Source organism: Balaenoptera borealis (genome assembly GCF_965194805.1).
Source record: "Balaenoptera borealis genome assembly, chromosome: 12".
NCBI classification, from domain to species: Eukaryota; Metazoa; Chordata; class Mammalia; order Artiodactyla; family Balaenopteridae; genus Balaenoptera; species Balaenoptera borealis.
In genome coordinates this window covers 76,794,757-76,814,070 of record NC_138869.1, presented here as the reverse complement: position 1 = coordinate 76,814,070, position 19,314 = coordinate 76,794,757, and the positions used below count along the sequence as shown (strand labels likewise).

The following is a 19,314-nucleotide window of genomic DNA, read 5'->3' as shown; positions in this document are numbered from 1 at the left end:
TTTTACCTACGTAATATATGCTGTAACAGAAAATAATTCTAAGTATACCATGTGACATAAAAATCAGACTGATGAAGAGAAACAAGGAAAATAGTTTTAAAAATTTGGGGAAAAAAAAACCCAACAAACCTAGAGGAGCAAAGAATTAGGGCAGTAGCTGGAGGGAGAAGTGAGCTCAAAAAAAAGAAATCATGTAGTGAGGTGGATGGAGTTAGAGTCTGTCATACAGAGTGAAGTAAGTCAGAAAGAGAAAAACAAATACAGTATGCTAACACATATATATGGAATCTAAGGGGAAAAAAAAAAAAAAAAGGTCATGAAGAACCTAGTGGCAAGACGGGAATAAAGACACAGACCTACTAGAGAATGGACTTGAGGATAAGGGGAGGGGGAAGGGTAAGATGTGACAAAGTGAGAGAGTGGCATGGACATATATACACTACCAAACGTAAAATAGATAGCTAGTGGGAAGCAACCCCATAGCACAGGGAGATCAGCTCTGTGCTTTGTGACCACCTAGAGGGGTGGGATAGGGAAGGTGGGAGGGAGGGAGATGCAAGAGGGAAGAGATATGGGAACATATGTATATGTATAACTGATTCACTTTGTTATAAAGCAGAAACTAACACACCATTGCAAAGCAATTATACTCCAATAAAGATGTTAAAAGAAAAAAAAAATCAGTTATTGTTTACCTTGTAAATTAGACCAGTAAAGTGAAAAAAAATACCTAAAATAAATAAATAAGCAAGCAAGCGATCTTGAGGTTTATGGATAGAAGTAGCTCCAAACATCTCTAGGTGTAAATCTGCATCTTTTAAGTGTGATCACACCTAGAGAAAAGGGGCTGGACTCTCGTGATCTTTCCAATCCTGATTCTCACAGATCTGGAGAATCAGAATACAAATAGGTCAGTTTATTCTTACTTCCTATTCCTAAATATATTTCTTTGCACTTCTAGGAAGTATCAGAGTTAAAAAATCTAAATGTAGCAGCATTCATTTTTATTTTAAATCCTAGGAGAAATACTTCCAAGTTAAAACCACACAATCAAAAACTTTTACTCTCAGTAATCAGGAGAAAAAAATCTGATTTTTTTTTGTGTGTGTGGATAACAGTCTCTACACATGGAATGAGTTACTTCTAAATCTGAAGACATTTCTCCACATTAAAAAAAAAAAATCTATTATTCTACTTCCCAGGTTAAGTCCAGTTTAAAAAACTAAACTTTGTCCTAGAAAACTTTGACAGTAATTTAAATTTTGTATGTAATACCTTTGTTTGCCAAACACAAATATAAAGATTTTAAATTTAATCTCTCAATATGGCATCCAAGTTTCTCCAGCTCTACTACTTATTGAGAAATGACTACTGAAAAGAATTATAAACTACCCTAAGTTATTTAATATTCATAAAACTTTCAGGTATATTACACTAAAGCTAAACATTCAACAACTACGGCATTTTTTTTTTTTTTTAATTCAGGGGAAATGCTTAGGGCTTTAAAAATTATTGCTAAAAATCAACTGATGGTGGTGGCCCTAACACTGTAAAATATTATTCTAAGGAGAGCTGAATACCAACTCTACAATAAAACCCAAGAAATCAGATAAATAAACTGATTATCTTTTTAAAAAAATTACAATAAAAATCTGAAATCACTGCAGGCAACTGTTAAAGATGGGTGATTTTAATACATACAATAGCAGTCTTAACACTCCTTAGTTATGTTTGAAATATTTAGTCTACATAACAAATTTTGAAAGTCTCTCCCATATGACATTTACCACAAGATTTTGAAATTCTTCATCTCCCCAAATTAGGCTTACCACTAGTAAGTAGTGAGAGGGCTGGTTCTCACTGGGAAAGAAGGAAAATTCAGGTTAGTTCTGGCAGCCTTGCAGGAAGAACTCATGCACTACCTCAGACTGTTCAGGGACCAACTTAACGATCAAGAGCTGTAGGTCAGCCCCAGTGAACTAAAAAATCCACAGTAAGAATGTTTCATCATCTTTTATTACTGTTGTCCATCAGGGCTCAGCTTTCTCATAGGGTCAAAAAGAAAAGGATAAAATCCTTCTGACACGTTATTTTACTGGCCTTATATTCAACCTACAGTATGGCCTCTTTAAAAGAATGTTTCTTTAAAGCGAATCACACTTTGTACATTTTAGATCCAAATCTGTACTTTTATAACACTGACAACATTCCAAGCAAGGGAACAACTTGAGCTGTACCATATCATGTTTAATTAAGGTTCTAGGTGTTCTTTTTTCCAATTAGGATTTTTGCTAAGTGAAGGATATGATTCATAATCCCTGATTGCTCCCAAGTATAGAGCTTGGGAGCAATACTACGCATGTCTGACTCACCATACTACGCAAATAAAAAACTGAATTATCTGTAGGAGCAGAATAACTGCTCTGACCTAAAATTTGACTATCGACGTAAGATTCTGGGTTTTTTGATCACCACTTTTATTTATCAATAAAACACTACTTTTCCCTATTCCTCCTATTGAAACAAAGGTCATCCAATTTTAATTTTAAAACTTCAAAATGTTTAACTAGTAGGCAGTCATTTGTAGATAAAATCTTATACATGGGCTTAACACCAATGGCAAAATGTATGATTCATGGACATGCAGTATATATTCAAATCCCAGCTCTGCCGCTTAGTAATGTAACCTTGGGCATATTATTTATCTTTTCTAAACCTCAGTTTCATTATCTATAAAACGGAGACAAACCTACCTACAGGGTGTTGTCAGAATTTAATAATACTAAACACCCGTCAGGGCCCGAAATAATGTTAAGGTTTAACAATATTCTTTCTCCTTTCCCCCATTTTCTTTCTTGTGAAAATGTTACAGTCACAGGTTGGGACACCTGTGACACATGTTTAATTTCTGATGCTACAAGGAAGCACCCTGGATTTTAGTTGAACTGAAATAAGCCTTTCCTAGAAAGGCAATACCGTTCATACCTCATTCCCTCACATTTAGGATTTTTATTTCAGGTAATACTAATGTTCAATGTGTTTGCAAGATAAGCCAAAGAACCCACAAAAACAGAAAATGCTCAATTTTCCAACTTTATTAAAAAGAAATTTGTAATTAAATAACAACTATATAAATTAAAGTTGATGAGGATTACAGGGAAGGGGAACCTGGGTTTCAGATTTGGTACAGTGAGGTCTCAGGACCTTTTCCTGAGCGGAAGCACATATGAGGTAAGCGGGAAAAAAGATCAAGCTGCCTCTCCCCAAGACCTCTTTCTTCCACGTCCCCATACTGGGTATGTTGCCAGCCCTGAGAACTTGTGAACTGCACTACACACGGGCAAGCCACCCCAGCAGAGCCGCCTACTGGGCCCACCTCCATTCAGCGAGGGACCACTTACAAGGTTTCCCTTTTAGGGCTTTCCTTTAAAGTCCACACCTCCTTCCTTCTCTGTCAGCTCTCCCACTTCACATTCATTTAACATCCCCCCCGCCCCCCGCTTTCTGCCAGCCCCCTCACCCACTGTAGTTTCCACTTCTACCCTAGAACATTATTGATCATGAGAGAACCATGACATGCAGATGGAACTGGTATGTTGCTTAATTCATGTTGCCTCACTGCAGCTAAGTACCATTCCTTTCATCCATCTTCCCCACATCTGACACTTTCCACAAATTTACTCCCTCAAACTCAAAACCTTTTGCCTCTGCCCCTGACAAATGACCTTGCTATTTTCTCAGGAAAGACCACAGACCTCTATTTTGAATCCTATCATCTACCCTGCTCTCCTTTACTTTAATGTTACTTATTCTGTAGACCATTTGGGGAACAGAGGAACCTTATGAAAAGATGAATGACAGCAGTCTGAGGAAAGAATAGAGAAAGGGAGGTTAGGGAGAGTGCTACAAAGTTCCACTTGGTATTATCTGAATTTTTAAAAAATGACTTTCCCTTATTTGTCTCCCTTTAATCTGATTTTTCTCTTACCCACAGAGATCACAATGTACTATAAGGCCTTGCTGATTTCTACCTATCTCAAAAAATGGTTTTTTCTTTGGTTCCCATCATTCTACTCTACCTGGGCTGTCTAAGTATTTAGCCAGAAAATGTTTACTGAGTGCCCAGCTTGTTTTAAATGCTATGCTAAAGGCTTAGAATAAGTGCGTGAACAGGGAAACATAAGATTTCATGGTCCCACTCCAGAACCTCTGTGTCTACAGGTGACTGTTATGCCTACTCAAGTTTGGGACCATGATAAGAGGGGATACTGTCTCTTTAGCCTCAATAATTTGAGATATGCTTTCTAAACCTTTCTTCCATAGAAAATATAGTACTTTGCAAATAGTCCAAGGCAGTGTGCAAGTAACATCTGTACCTGCCACAAACCTTTAAATGTTAATTCTTTTTCTTTCTTTCTTTTTTTTGGCCGTGCCATGTGGCTTGTGGGATGTTAGTTCCCCGACCAGGGATTGAACCTGGGCCCTCCTCAGCGAGAGCGCAGAGTCCTAACCACTGCTCTGCCAGGGAACTCCCGAATTCATTTTTTTTAATTGTGGTAAAACATACATAAGATTCACCATTTAAGTGTACAGTTCATTAGCTTTAAGTACATTCACATTGTTGTACAACTGTTGTCACTATCCAGCTCCAGAACTTTTTCATCATCCCCGGCTGAAATTTTCTACCCATTAAGTCACTTTTTATTAACCAAAACTGATTTTCATGGTTAAATTCTTCGCCCCCCACCCCCATTATCCTCTCTTGCTTTCCTACCCAGATAACATCCCAAGGTTCATCACTAATCACACCCTTGCAACCACCCTCAATTCCCTAGCTCCTCTCTTCCTATCACACCTGGGGGGCCAAACTCCAATCTTGGTTGAACTGATCACCTGGCTGCTTTTGCTTCCCTTGTTATAGCTGAACATTGGTGGCAGAAAACCACACAACTAACTGGGTCGATTGGTTTCACCTTAAATTCAGACCTCCCCCCACCTCCAGCCACATCCAGGCATTCAATAATGCCCAGCCACTCTATCTGGTGTCCCAGTGAGTTCACTTCTTGCTGTCCAAGGTGAGGTGTCCTCCGCATCTCAAACCATCCACACCCTTTCCTCCTTTACTTTAAGTTGCTGGCCCTGCCTCAGACTTCACTGAGAAAACAGAAGCCACCAGAACTGAAAGCCCTATATTCTATCTCCAGTTCCTAAACCTCCTTGCACTTGTGCCAATTTTTTGCCTTCTCTCCTGCTACACTGCAAGATGACTGCAAGTCATCTTGCTCCCACCAAAGGCAAACCCTCTTCTTGTGTTTTGAATTCCTTTTCTCCTTCTGAAGAATTTTGCTCCTTTGGCAGGAATTCCCTGGTGGTCCAGTGGTTAGGACTCGGCGTTTTCATTGCTGGGGCCTGGGTTCAACCCCTGGTTGGGGAACTAAGATCCCACAAGCCGTGCAGCGAGGCCAACAAATAAATAAAAAAATAAAGAATTTTGCTCCCTTGGTAGTCTTATTTCTCTTCTGCATTAGTCTCTCCCTATTAGATATTCTCGCTAGCCTACTTGAAAATGCTCTTCTATTTCCCATCATTTTTTTAAAATGCGCTTCCTTGATCACATCTCTCTCTCCAACCACTGCTGTGCAGTTTGTCCTCGCTTTACGAGAAAACTTCCCCAACAAGCAGTTTACATTCACTTCACTCCCATTCTCTCAATGCATTCCAACCTGGCTTCCATCCTCATGTGCCACTGAAACTACTTGTCAAGAGAGCCAAATCCAAGTGGAATTTCTCTATCCTCACTGTTTAACTTCTCAACAGTATTTGGCAGAGCAGACCAGTCCTTCTTTTCTTGAAAGGGATAATTCGCTCTCCTGCTTTAATGCTGAACCTTCTTGGTCTACTTTAACCAAGCTTTACACACTGGAACTTTTAGGGCTTGATCTTAAGTCTTCCATGATCACAAATGATCTCAACCAGTTCCATGACATACTATCTCTATGATAGTGACTCCCAAAATTTATGTCCACTCCACTCAGCTCAACTTGAATATTCACTGCCTACTTGACTTTCCACTTGGATGTCTCACAAGTTTTTCAAAAACCTAAAAGGTTCCACATAGAACCCACCCTTCACACCTCTCCCTCTCCTAGTCTTCTCTACAAGCAATTGGCACCACCAGCCACCAAAGCTCAGGCCAGGAATCTGAAGCCATCCTTGATTCCTCCTTCTCTCCCTCCACAGTCAACCCATGAAGAAAATACTCCTGATTCAACCTCCAAAATATATCTGAAACCCACCATCTACTCTGCTCCATCTCCACTGCCACTGTACTTGTCTAAGATACTATCAGCCTTGAGCTGACCATTGCAATAGTCCCCTAACTGCCCTCTCTGCTTCCTCTCTTGCTCCACAGAGCAGCCAGTGATATTTAAAAACAAAAACATATCATTGTCCTAATTAAAGTCCTACAATAGCTTCTCATTTTCATTAAAATCTCAAAACTCCCACAAGCCCTAATATAAGAGGCCCTGCTCTCTCTCTCTCTAGGTCACTGCATTCTCCTGCTTTTCTCTGTTCTAACACCCGCGCCCTTCTGGGCCTTTCAGGTCTTTGCACTTGTTCCCAGGCCAAGAATGTCTCCCCAGCTTTTCACATGGCTAGCACAAGCTCATGTGTCAAGTCTCGGCTCAAATGTCACCTTTTCAAAAGGGACACTCCTTGACTCTTACTAGCCAAAATAGTCATTCCCTACAACACACTCTTTTAGACCCACCAGCTTATTAACTTCTTATAAGTTTTCTTCATCTGTAATTATCTTGTTTGTGTTTACTTATTTCCTGTTTTTCCCACTATACTATAAAGTCCATGAGAGCAGAGATCTTGTCTGTCTTGAATTTCACTAAAGGCTACTTTAAAATAAAGAAGCTACTCTTTCTCTCTGGGCAGGTTTATTTTAGATTTCCCCTCCTTTCAAGCTTTATTGGATTTTAGTCAAAGAAAATAATTACTCTGGCATTTACCATGAAAAACAAGGGGAGAAACACCACATGACACAAATACTAGGACTCCACCCACTCACTAGTCTAGACTGGACACAGACTGCACACAGGTATCCAACAGTTGCCCCTTATAAAACTTCTCAAAATGTAGAAGGACAGAGGAACGTGGATATACACAAAGATAATGTAATTTTGACACCTGCATCAAAAATCAAAGTTTTTCAACCATTCCCCCTAGCAATCACTAAACACTTTAGAATAAAGAAAATCTTAGAATTTTAGAATAAAGAAAGAAAAGCACAAAATAACTAAAATACGTGGTCCTTGCTCCGGAGAAGTTAATGATTTCCTCACTGACTTAGTTCTCTCTCATTTTGGTCTGGTTGGCTATTCATTACCTGCTCTGGATGTTTCTTCCTGACCTTCTGTGTCTTTAATGCATACTCTGTTCTTATCAGGTCTCATGTTTAGAATAACTTCCCCATCCTACTTCCCAAAACCCAAAAAATACCTTCCCAATTCAAAATCAGAAAGAACCCTTCCTTTCAAGGATTTATCTCTAGGTTTTTATTTCAGGATATTTCCTACCCTACTCCTAAATTCTGTATCAATCCTAGATTCAGTTCTATCAATATTTTTGTTGCATAGCTGTCTTGACTAAACTAGATGGCCCAGCTAGACCTAGAAGCCAGTGTGTTATGTAACTTCTAGTAGAATGAAATTATATACTTTTAAATATGTACTAAGATTTTAAAGGCTTGTGATACTTAAGCTTTCTTTCTGTAAGAAAATCATTTCAACGATTTGATAAATGGCAGAGGAGAAAAATTAAAATAATGTGAGCAATAAAACTGTGCTGAAACTCAAAATGATATAGACCTTAAGTCTCATGTTCCAATTCAAGAGAGCCAGCAGCACAGTGCATAGTGTAGTACAGTGATGTTCTCAATGTGTATCTGTGTCACAATGGAATCACCTGGAGAGCTTTGGAATAACACAGAGTCCTACATATTTGGATTCAGGGGATCCTGGATGAGCCAGAATTTCAAAATTGGAGGGAGTTAGGGGCATTGAGAAGTTGAAAGTCAGAATCTTAAAACTGAGACTGCCTAAAACATTAGACCTTTTGAAAAAACCCCAACTGTCCCTAACAAATGGATGTCACAAATCTGTGTTTTAAAACATCTCCCCAGTTGATTCTGATGCTCAGATTTGGAAACCACAGATACAGAGCCAGGAACATGGCTTTTGGGATCCACTGTCAATTCTACCACTTAAAACTTCGAGACCTTGAACAATACGAATATCTTGGCAAACGTTATTAGTTCCTTCCCTGGTAAATATATACAGTTCCTGGCATACAACAGTGTTCAACACATGGTAGGTCTTAAAGAGCCTAAAACATCCACTATAGTATTTGTAAACACAAGCACACACCTAATGGTGCCACTATGTTATTTTATCCACCAGAAATTAACTATTTACTTTCCATCTCGGTGGACTCCTAGAGAGATCAGAGCTTTACTGACTTCTTCCTCCTCCCAATAATCTTTTCAGTAACAACTGAAAACAAAGTTAAAACCCACACACACCTTGATAAACAGCTACTACAGGACAGATAAATACTTATATGAATGCTTCTAAGGAAACACTTTAATGAGTGGGGGAACTGAGAAGTCTTATACTGATCAGAAAGAGATGAACCAAAATACAGTGTTTTGTTTGTTTTTGTTTTTAGAAAGGAAAAGGAAAAAAGTCTCCGGGGTGTTTCAAGGCGAGTTTAATTTTTCAGATCAGAGTTCTAAGAAACTATCGTAATTTACTACCATTTGGAATAGGGGATATGAAAGCCAAAAAGAAGTTTCAAATCACTGGAACCCATCACCTTCCCACAATTTGACAACTAAAGAAAAGTCTCTCCAGGGTTGTGAAAACACAACCAACTAAAAAAACTAACATAGGGGACCTATACAGAACCACGCTACTGGAAGGCAGACAGACACTGTCCTCGACTCTTTTTTCTGCAGTTTTGTAACCTGGTTCGACTTTACTCTCAAAATGAAGTGGAAGAGGATGAACGAAAAGCCTCCATGCCCTGCCCGAAGCCGGGCCAGGGAAAGCAAAGCCGTCCAGGTTCAAGCCGTAAGAAGACGACGGGAAGCCCTCACCTCCAATTTTGACTGGGGCGGGGGGCGCTGCGGGTTCAGGGAGGGAACCCCTCGGCTGCAAGGCCCGACCCTCAGCCCACTTCCTCCCTCAACGCAAGTGGTAAAAGGAACAAGATGCCGCCAGCCCCAGCCCCTTCCCGCTCCGAGCCGGCGGCCTCGCCTTTCGGGTCTGGGGGCACTGGGAAAGACCAGGCTACTCGGCCCCGGGCCCAAGTACAGATTTCGGCCCCCGGAGCGTAGCCCCCACGCCCCGGACCGCCTGGAACTGCGGGCGGCGAGGCGTCCCCAAAGGGCGCCGCCCGCGCCGCCAGGGAAGATGGCGCCCGCGGAGCAACTGCGCCACCAGCCCTGGCGACGGGCCAGGCCCAGCGCCATTTTAGCGCCTTCCAACTGCCACCCCCCACCCCGCCCCGCACAACCCCCGCAAGATCCTGCGTCCGGGACGATCCGGGGGCGCGAACCGCGTCGGGCCCGCGCACTCTCGGCCAAAAGAGTGCCACCGAGCCTCTCGTCTCTTCGGACTGGCTGCGCAGGCCCCGCAGGAGGCGCCTGGCTGGGCCGAGGGTCCTCCGCGCGGCACAAGGACTCGTCCGGGCCAGGCCGCGGGTCCTCTGCGGTGCTTCGGACCCAGGCAGCGAGGCGACGGGGAAGGGCCAGTCCTGCCGGCAGGCGCGCGCCGAGAACCGGGCCGGACCGGGCACCGGGCCGGGGAGGCCGGCCGGCCCCGAGCTCTCCCAGCCGCGGCCACCCGCACAAGCGGCGGGAAGGAGGAAGCCAGGATGAAAAATAAACCCCGTGCAGCCGCCGCCGCCGCCGCCGCCTCCCTCCCACCAGCTCCCCTCCCCCTCTCGAGACGCGGGGTCCATTTTGCCGAGAAGAAAGAAAATGCGATTCACACCCAAGAGCTTCCGAGAGAGAAGAAACGAGGGGGGGAAAACCGAGGGGAGGAGATTGGAAAAGCTTATTTTTCTTCCTCGCTCGCCGTCACTCCTGGCCCTCCCTGCCCCTGCTCGCGGCCCCGCCGCGCCGTCCTCCCCTCGCCGAGCCCCGCTCCCTCCTTCCCGGCTCCCGGCGGCTCGGGGCGGGGGGGGGGGGCGGAAAACACACTCGCACTCGCGCACACAACTAATTTTAAACCGGCTCAATCAATGAGTCATTAAACGGCTTCCCTCCCCTCTCCTCCCCACCACCAACAGCCACGCCATCCCCCTTCCCAGGCTCTCCCTCTCCCCGCTCCAGAAATTTGCATCCGCGGAAAAGGAAAAAAAAAAAAAAAAAAAAGGCGCCGGGGCCCCCACCCCGCCTAGGCGCCCCCAGCCCGGCCCCGCCGCCCCCTGCCCGCCCGCGCCCCCGCCCGAGACACTGAACTTGGTCTTCCCGGGGCCCGGGCATCGCTGGGAAAGGCATAAACACTCGATTCCCCTTTTCTCCGTGTCCATTAAACATCCACCCACCACCACCATCACCCACCCACAAACCCACCCCCCCCCCAAAAAAAAACACAGCCTTAGCCAATAGCTCTCTGGGCTGAAACCTAATATCCTGGTTTTGGCAACTCGGTGTTTAATTTGCTCCTCTTTCTTTTCTGTCTGGAGATATATCTCCAGCCACCCCCCCTCGCTTTTCCCCTCCCCGAAGGAAAGAGGCAGAGGAAGGAGGTTGTGTGTGTTTTTTTTTTTTCTCCTTGAAATTTTTATCACAAAATTATAATACACTCAAAGGGAAACTCACCGTCATGAAAAAGCAGTGCCTTGTCAACGGGGTTTCTGCGCCATCGCACCAGGGGCGGCGGCGGCGGCGGCGGCGGCGGCGGCGGCGGGCGCGGGGCGCGGGGCGCGGGCGCGGGAGCTCCCGGCCGAGCGGCGCCGGCCACACGCGCTCCGCTCTCTCTCTTGCTCACCCCCGCGCCGGGCGGCGGGCGCCCGCTCCCCGCGCCCGCCCGGCCTTCATGCTCTGCGCCCGGGCAAACCGCTCGCCTGCTCGTCTACCTCCAAACTTCGGTTCTCGCCTAGCAAAAAATGTGAAGATTAGGATTTTTTCAATTAATTTTTTTTTTTTTTTTTTTTTTTTTTTTAGAAAAATCAAGCTCCAAAGCTGATAATTCCTGTTTCCTTTGGGATTCTTTTTAACTTCAAGAAATGCAGTGGTTTATTCAAGAAACAGGGTTCTTGGCTTTTTTTTTTTTTTTTTTAAGATCTACAAGATGCGTGCTATTCTCCGCAGGCGCCCTGCACACACACACACACACACACACACACCCCAGTTTTAGCTGGGGGGGGCGCCGATGGGGGGGTTAAAAACAAAAAACACAATATTTGTTTAGAACTCTAATTGGAACATGTTCCAGTACACACTTTTTGCATATGCTTTAAAAAACACACAAAAATGAAAACTTTTAACTTAGTTATTTGGCAAATAACTGATTCATTCCAATTTTTAATTCTACTAAGCTTTCCTTTGCAACACCCTCTTTCCATTCCAAAATGCAGTGAAACCTTATCTGTAAACCTGTATGTTAACATTAAAACAAAAAACAACAACAAAAAAACTTTAGCAGCCAAGATGAAGGTGAGGAGCTAAGTAAGTCACTCTCAAAACATCCAGTTCCCACTGCTTTCTCTTTATTGCAGATAATTGTACTGCCACATTTGTGGAATTTTCATGACGTGATCCCCAGTCTTAAAAAGAGAGCTTCCCAAACATCCAGTGAAATAGAATAGGTTAAAAAAGAGAGAGAGCTACCCAAACTTTTAACATTCTGTAGTCCAAGTATAATTACTACCCATTTTTAATCTCAAATCTCAAATTGAGACGTTTCCATAAACCATCCAGCATCCAGAGAATTTAAATAAATGTTAATTATGACTGTGGATTGGGAGTGGGTGCCTTTGTGGTTTAGGTTAATTACATTTACTTTTCCTGTAAATGCCCACAAAAATATAGTGGGGGTTTTGTTGTCTTTTATTTTAAATAAACATCAAGGTAAAAGATAAATTGTACAAAAATGTGATTCAGATTTTAAAAAATACATATGTAAGCCCCAGAAATACTCTAAAATTATTTTAAATTAGTTTGTAATGCATATAGCAATGGGGTCCTGCTGATAAACAGCAAAGCTCAAACCCATATCCCCCAGATATTTGTTGAGTTCTAAATAAAATTATCCCTAGATTTAAATTACTTAAGTGGAATTTGTTAGTTTCTAATATAATATCCCCTTAGCATTAAAAATCATAATGGTAGCACACCTTGTTTGCTTTTAGAAGGATACTGTAACTATGCTATTTTACTGCACAAAGTATGTCAAGGTTGGCATACAATGTTGTCATATTTAAGATAGAAGATCTTTTTAAAAAACAAAACATATCTTGTTCTAGTAACTGCCACTCTGTCACTCACAATGTGTGCTTTGTATTTAGACCCGCCTTAATAAATACAGTCAATGATTTAGTGTCACATAGTACATCGAGGTGTTTTCTCAGAAGATGTGTGTTGTGTTCACATTCAGCCAAGGTCTTCCTGGAACAGCAGTCTTTGCATAAATTCGCATATTTCTCTACACTTGACAGTTGGACCAACCAGTTTTCTAATTGGCTTGGGAAATTTTAAAACCTGTTTTAAAGTGCCTTTGTATTGGCTGGAGTTTAATTATAATACACATTTTGAAGAATTACATTTCAAAAGAGTCCATAGATTATTCATTGCAATTAGGGCCCACCAAGCAAGTTATACAGCTGTTGCTCCACAGCTCCAATGAAATATTAATGGATTTCAGAAAGCTGTTCTCCCAAATAGGCCAAGACCCCTAAGAAACACAAATCTGACTTTAAGAGATCACCTAACAAAGAGGTGAATTCAGGAAGAGGATAGGGCATGGGAGGCTTTTTCATGAATGCCCAAATATAAGAGCACTAACACTTATTGAGGGCCTACTAAGTGCTGCCAGGCATTATTCTATATACTTTATTTTTATCTTATACATTATTGCATGAACCTTCACACAAACCGATAGAATAATGTTTAACTATCCAGATTTTTGCAGATGAGTCTCCCAGTGGTTTCTGTAATTTGCCTGAGGTCATCAGTCTAATAAGGGCTGGGGGAACCCAAGCATGGTTGACTCCTCAACTCACCCTCTCTTCAAGGCCCAAAAAGGATCCTAGGAACAAGCAGTCCTTGATGTTTCAATATAAACCAAGTTCAGTGGTGTGGCATAGGCAGAGGGGACCACCCTGTAATTGGGGAAGACCTACTTTGAGAATGCCAGTTGTCAAAGCTAATTTAAAATATTTCAGGGGGGGGTCAAAAAATATTGGGACAGCAGTGGGGAGACTCTCAGATTCACCAGGTAACACGAAAATCGATATCATTTAATAATAAAAAACAACTTCTTAAATTTTTTGCATGTAAATAAAAAATGTAACATTTTTAAAAAGTGATATCCCTTTGTACATAAAATTTTAGGTTATGGTTTATATAGACAGGATTTTGGTATCTGAATGTAAGATTAGGAAACCTCTAAAGAGGAAAGTTCTTAAAATAGCTTGACTATATGCAAAAAACTTTAATTGTATTGCCTACAATTTAATTATGTACAATTAAATGTTCACTCCTATGATGCTCGTCTGTGTATGTGACCTAGAAAGAAGGGCAACTGGACACAGGAGAAAATAAGAAGTTGTAATTATAATTTATATATTCTAGCATGTGTTTGGGCCTCTAAATAAACAGGTCCAATGTCCACATAACAAGTAAAAGTGGAAATGTTCCTCTTTTTTTGTGTTCTTCCTCCAAATGTTCCCCTTGGTTGGTTAGCTGTTCTCAGAGGGGGAGAATGCAAATGCTGGAGATTAAGTGGTGATATGCATGACCAGATGTGTCCAGATCACAGAAATCTGAAATATACCTGATAAGTTAGTGTTTGTGACATAAAAAATTTAAAGTTTTCAATGTGCATAAATAAGGTAGTTACTTTTATTTGTACCTTTTGAGGTACTTATATTCTGAGACTTAAGGGCACTGGCTGTGTACTGAGACTGACCAGGGTTCAAATTCCACCTTTGTCACACACCAGGTGTGTGGCTCTGGGCAAGTCACTTCACCCCACAGAGCTTCAACTTCCTCATCTATAAAACCGGGATAATTATAGTACTCACATCAGAGAGTTATTTTAAGGATTCGGGAACTAGCACACATGAAATGTTTAGCGTGGTGCCTGAAACATAACGAGAGGTCAGTATATTCAGCTAATATTCTATCGCCTCATTTTCATTATGTGTCGAGTTGAACCATGTGAAGTCTTCCCATGTAAATTTCCAATGGCAATCTCACATGATTCCACCTAATATATCTCTCTCATGTTCTGTCCAGGATAGGGAGCTCCGCAAAGGCTTTTTATTTTCTAAGGGCCTAGCAGAGTACTTTGTATACAGTTAGCTCTCAATCAGTACTTGTGGGATAAAAGAAAAACAGGCCCAATCCACAAGATGTATAAGAATATAAGAAATCAGGGACTTCCCTGATGGCTCAGTGGTAAAGAATCCGCCTGACAATTCAGGGGACACAGGTTCGATCCCTGGCCCGGGAAGATCCCACATGCCTCAGAGCAGCTAAGCCTGTGCGCCACAACTACTAAAGCCCGCGCGCCTAGAGCCTATGCTCTGCAACAAGAGAAGCCACGACAATGAGAAGCCCGTGCACCACAACGAAGAGCAGCCCCCGCTCGCTGCAACTAGAGAAAGTCCGCGCGAAGCAACGAAGACTCAACACAGCCAAAAATAAAACAAATAAATAAATAAATTTATAAAAAAAAAGAAAAAGAATCCGCCTGCCAATGCAGGGGACACGGGTTCGAGCCCTGGTCCTGGAAGATCCCATATGCTTCAGCGCAACTAAGCCCGTGTGCCACAACTACTGAGCCTGTGCTCTAGAGCCTGCGAGCCACAAATACTGAGCCCATATACCACAACTACTTAAGTCCGTGTGCCTAGGGCTCTGCAACAAGAGAAGCCACTGCAATGAGAAGCCTGTGCACTGCAACAAAGAGTAGCCCCTGCTCGCCGCAACTAGAGAAAGCCCTTGTGCAGCAACGAGGACCCAACACAGCCAAAAATATAAATTAAATAAATAAATTTATTTAAAAAAAAAAAGAATACAAGAAATCAGTGTATTTCTACCTAGATACCTATATATTAAGAGGGCAATACAGTAAGTCTCCCTGAACCACATAAAACCATTGCCCAGTTGATCACAGGCATTATCACCTAACGGTTTAGAAGTTCTTCCTCTCCCTCTCTCTCTTCCTCTCTCATCAAGTAGACCTTTATCATTGCCACTTTTTAGCCATGTAAACTTGGCCTATTTTTTTTTTTTAACTTCTGTCACCTCAGTTTACTCATATGTATAGTGAAGGTGACAATATGTATATCTCGGGTCAGTAGCAGGGAGAGTTCAATGATATTAGGATGCAAAACCCTTGTTTTAGTGCCTGGTATACAGTAAACATTCAATATTAGTTGCCATTACTGTTGTGGTTGTTAATACTATGATTAGAAGTAATATGGGGACTTCCCTGGTGGCTCAGTGGTTAAGAATCCGCCTGCCAGTGCAGGGGACACAGGTTCGAGCCCTGGTCTGGGAAGATCCCACATGCCGCGGAGCAACTAAGCCCGTGCACCACACATACTGAGCCTGCACTCTAGAGCCTGCAAGCCACAACTACTGAGCCCGTGTGCCACAACTACTGAAGCCCGCGTGCCTAGAGCCCGTGCTCTGCAACAAGAGGAGCCACTGCAATGAGAAGCCCGTGCACCGCAACGAAGAATAGCCCCCACTTGCCGCAACTAGAGAAAGCCCACGTACAGCAACGAAGACCCAACACAGCCAAAAATAAATTAAATAAAAGAAAAAAAAAAGGAAGTAACGTGGAACTGTTTTCAAAGCAATGGTAAACAAGCAAATTGCCGGAGTAATTACAAATGTTTTCAATAACTTGCCTACATTATTATTTTATTTGATACATGAGTATAAACACTTTAAATCATTTTTGTAGAGACTAAGGCTATTCTAGTCCTGACACATTTCAAGCTGGTTATTTTCCTTGACAGACTTTAAAAAAAAAAATCTGAACTCCTACAAGCTTCTAGTACAAGGATAAGGAATATAGCAGAACTGTTTAAAAAAATAGAGGCATCGGCACTCCCACTGGCCTTGCTGTCTTACACATCCAGCCTGTTTCCCCACAGAGTATGTGAGGGGGAGGACAGTCATCAGGTTAGGAGGATGCCACACACATGCCTTGGAGGTGTCACTCACCAGCTCCCAGGCCCCTGTGGTACCAGAACTCCCAACATCTCCTCAACAGAGCGTCCCTTCCACTCCACCACGCCCAGGAGGATGGTGGGTTGTAGAGGCAGTGGAAGAGAGGTCTCATAAGCTCAGAATTTGGTGAGAAAGTCAGCCTTCAAGATAGGATACCCATGCAAAGGGGCTTGCTCAATAAATAAATGTCAGTGTCCTTTCTGAAAATGAAACTAAGAGGTAAGACATCTGAAGAAAGAACCACCCCTAAAAGATGACTTGTAAAAACAAGTCGAATACAAATAAATAAGTCGGTACAAAGCAGGCACCAAGATATATCCTCAACAACTGAAGAAAAACACTGAAGGAGTAGAGACACTGTATCACCTCCACAAGTATTTCGATCACATTATGTGAGCATAGTAAAGTTAATAAGGCAATTGTAGAGCTCCCATGAAATACCCCTCAGACCATACAATTCTCTCTTTCCTAAATCTTCTAATTACTAGTGCCATTTCCCAGGTACTCTGATACTGAACAAAGGTACAAGTACTTTTGTACCCAAAAAGGTTTAGACACCTCCCTCACTGTAAATCATACTAATCAACCAGCAGTTTGGGTATATTGATCAGTCCCTTGTGAGTTAGATTAACTTGAGTCAGGTCTAAGACAGCAAGGAGGTTGTTCAGAGATGGGCAATCAGAGCAAAGGACATGTACTCTCAACATATTTTAGGATCGTGTATGATTCCTTCTTATTCTCTCATCTACCTTAACCCATGCAACCCACCTCCAAAATCTCCCTCAAATCCAGCCCCTTTTCGCCACTAACTGACTCACCTAAATTCAGGCCCTTACCTCTTGCTTGGCCTCCCAATTTTACTTCCCTCCAATTAATCTTCTATCTAAATTACTACCCAAAATCACCTTTTGAAAACCCAGAGTTGTTCATGTCACACCTCCATTAGCACCTCACTGCCTGGGGAAGCTTATTAGAAATACAGATTCTCAAGGCCAAACCCATCACTAGAAAAATGGAGTTTCTGGGGAGAGCTGAGGCCCTGATATTTGTACTTACAAGTGGTTTATTAGCTCCACCTGTCTTCCCAGGTGCATCTCTAGCCGCTCCTCTCCTGGTACCCTGCAGTCCAATCACAGAGAATACCTATCCCTGAACAAGAACAAACTCTTCTCCATTTGGGCATATCCTTTTCCCTCTGCCTGGAATGTCCTTCTTCTGGGGCAAGCCCACCATTCTGCAAGGTCCAGTTCAAATGCTACCTCCTCTGGGAAGACTTCCTCCACCGCTTCATCAGTGGCTTCAAAACATTGTCTGAGATTCAATTTCAAGAAATAAATTTCACATTCCAATGCAATAGATATATAACTGAAATGAAGGTTTCAGAAAACAATATCTAAACTTACTATGGAGGATGTAACTTGATCTATTTCATTCTATCATCCCATTTTAAAAAATGCTGTTTGCCACTTTATACATCATGGATTTCATGATCCACTAAGGGAGGCAACACTCATTTGAAAAATACTGCTGAAAGTGAACAAATGACTCCCTTCCCTATGCATGTGATATGTACTCTATTATACTATTTATCACACTCTACAGTAATGATCTGTTTACAGTCTGTCTCCCCCTCCACTTCCCTTCCCCCAACATGCACACACCACAAGGAAGTCAGCATATCCTTGGGCAGTTACCCAGCCGTTGACAAATGCAGAAATGAGAATATTGAAGAAGGAATAATTTAATTGCTTTTGCTCATGTCTAATTTTTTTTTTTTTCCATTTCTGGTTATGGTTCACAGCATAGTCTATCAGCGATTCCCATGAGCCTGGAAATCATATTAGCTTCAACCCTTTAAGTTAACAGCAATTTTTAAAAAACAGCCATTGTATTTCAGTACAATTTAACCAAGGTGTAAATTTTTCTTCCCCTCAAAAATAAAAACCACGTATAGGCAAAACCAACCAGAAAATATTGTCGGGTTGCTAGCTTGCCAAGATAGTACAAATGTGGGCAAACAAATCTCTTACTTAAGATACTTAGAAGCAAATATTCAAAAACCTCAAAACCCTCCTTCCGTACCACTTCAGAAAGGAAACCCCCCTCCCGCAGGGCGGGTGCAGATATAGAGGCCTTTCTATCTGTGCTGCCTAAAGCTCCATGTCTCGCTAGGCTGTCCCCATCGACACAAGCACATGCAAAAAGTAGGGGAAAAAACCCAAAAAACAAAAAGAAACCAGACCAGCTAAAATGAACCACAGCAATGAACCTAAGCGGCAAGTTCCGGTGCGAATTGTACCTGTGATGGATGCGCGGGGGAGACAGTGGACTCGCAGGGGGAGGGATCCTTTTTCTGCAGCACGTGGCTCCATCGACAGGAAACCTGCCTGCAACACCCCCCAACTCTGCACACTGCTCATTTGCAGCATCGTCATTTGTGTGATGCTAATTTGCTCAATGTCCTCCCAAACGTACTGAGATTCAGTGAAAATATATTGTGGGCTTGGAGGAGCTGGCCCTAGGACAGGCTGGAAGTGCAGGAGGGACCAAGTGTCAGTGAAATGTTCTGGGGGCCAGAGGATGGAGCAGGCCAGTCTTTCCAAGGAGAGAGGGGAAGAGGGGTCACTTTAAAGCTGGGTTTTAAAGGATGAATAAGAGTTCTCCAAACCATGTGGGGAAGGAGAGGAGAGAGCTCCAGGTAGAGGAACTTTATGTGGGGGAGTCATTATTAAATATGAATGAGGGGGGAGCTGCAAACAAGTAGATGGTGAGGGGCTTTGCTGCTCATGGCAGAGAGTCTGTATGACCCTTTAGGCTGCCACTTTCCA

At 42.6% G+C, this 19,314-nt stretch overlaps 1 protein-coding gene across 6 annotated transcripts in view; it reads right to left on the bottom strand.

Annotated features, from left to right (window-relative positions):
* The window catches only part of BICRAL (BICRA like chromatin remodeling complex associated protein), a 105,889-nt gene that overhangs the window by 70,594 nt on the left and 15,981 nt on the right, over positions 1-19,314 (bottom strand). For 2 of the 6 annotated variants that reach the window (XM_082345962.1, XM_082345958.1), the window contains exon 2: positions 10,898-13,398. The gene's annotated coding sequence lies outside the window, so the exon portion shown is untranslated. Of the gene's footprint in view, positions 1-10,534; positions 10,645-10,897; positions 13,399-17,542; positions 18,732-19,314 lie in introns of those variants that run through there. The other 4 variants (XM_082345959.1, XM_082345961.1, XM_082345960.1 and 1 more) reach the window with 3 other exon arrangements.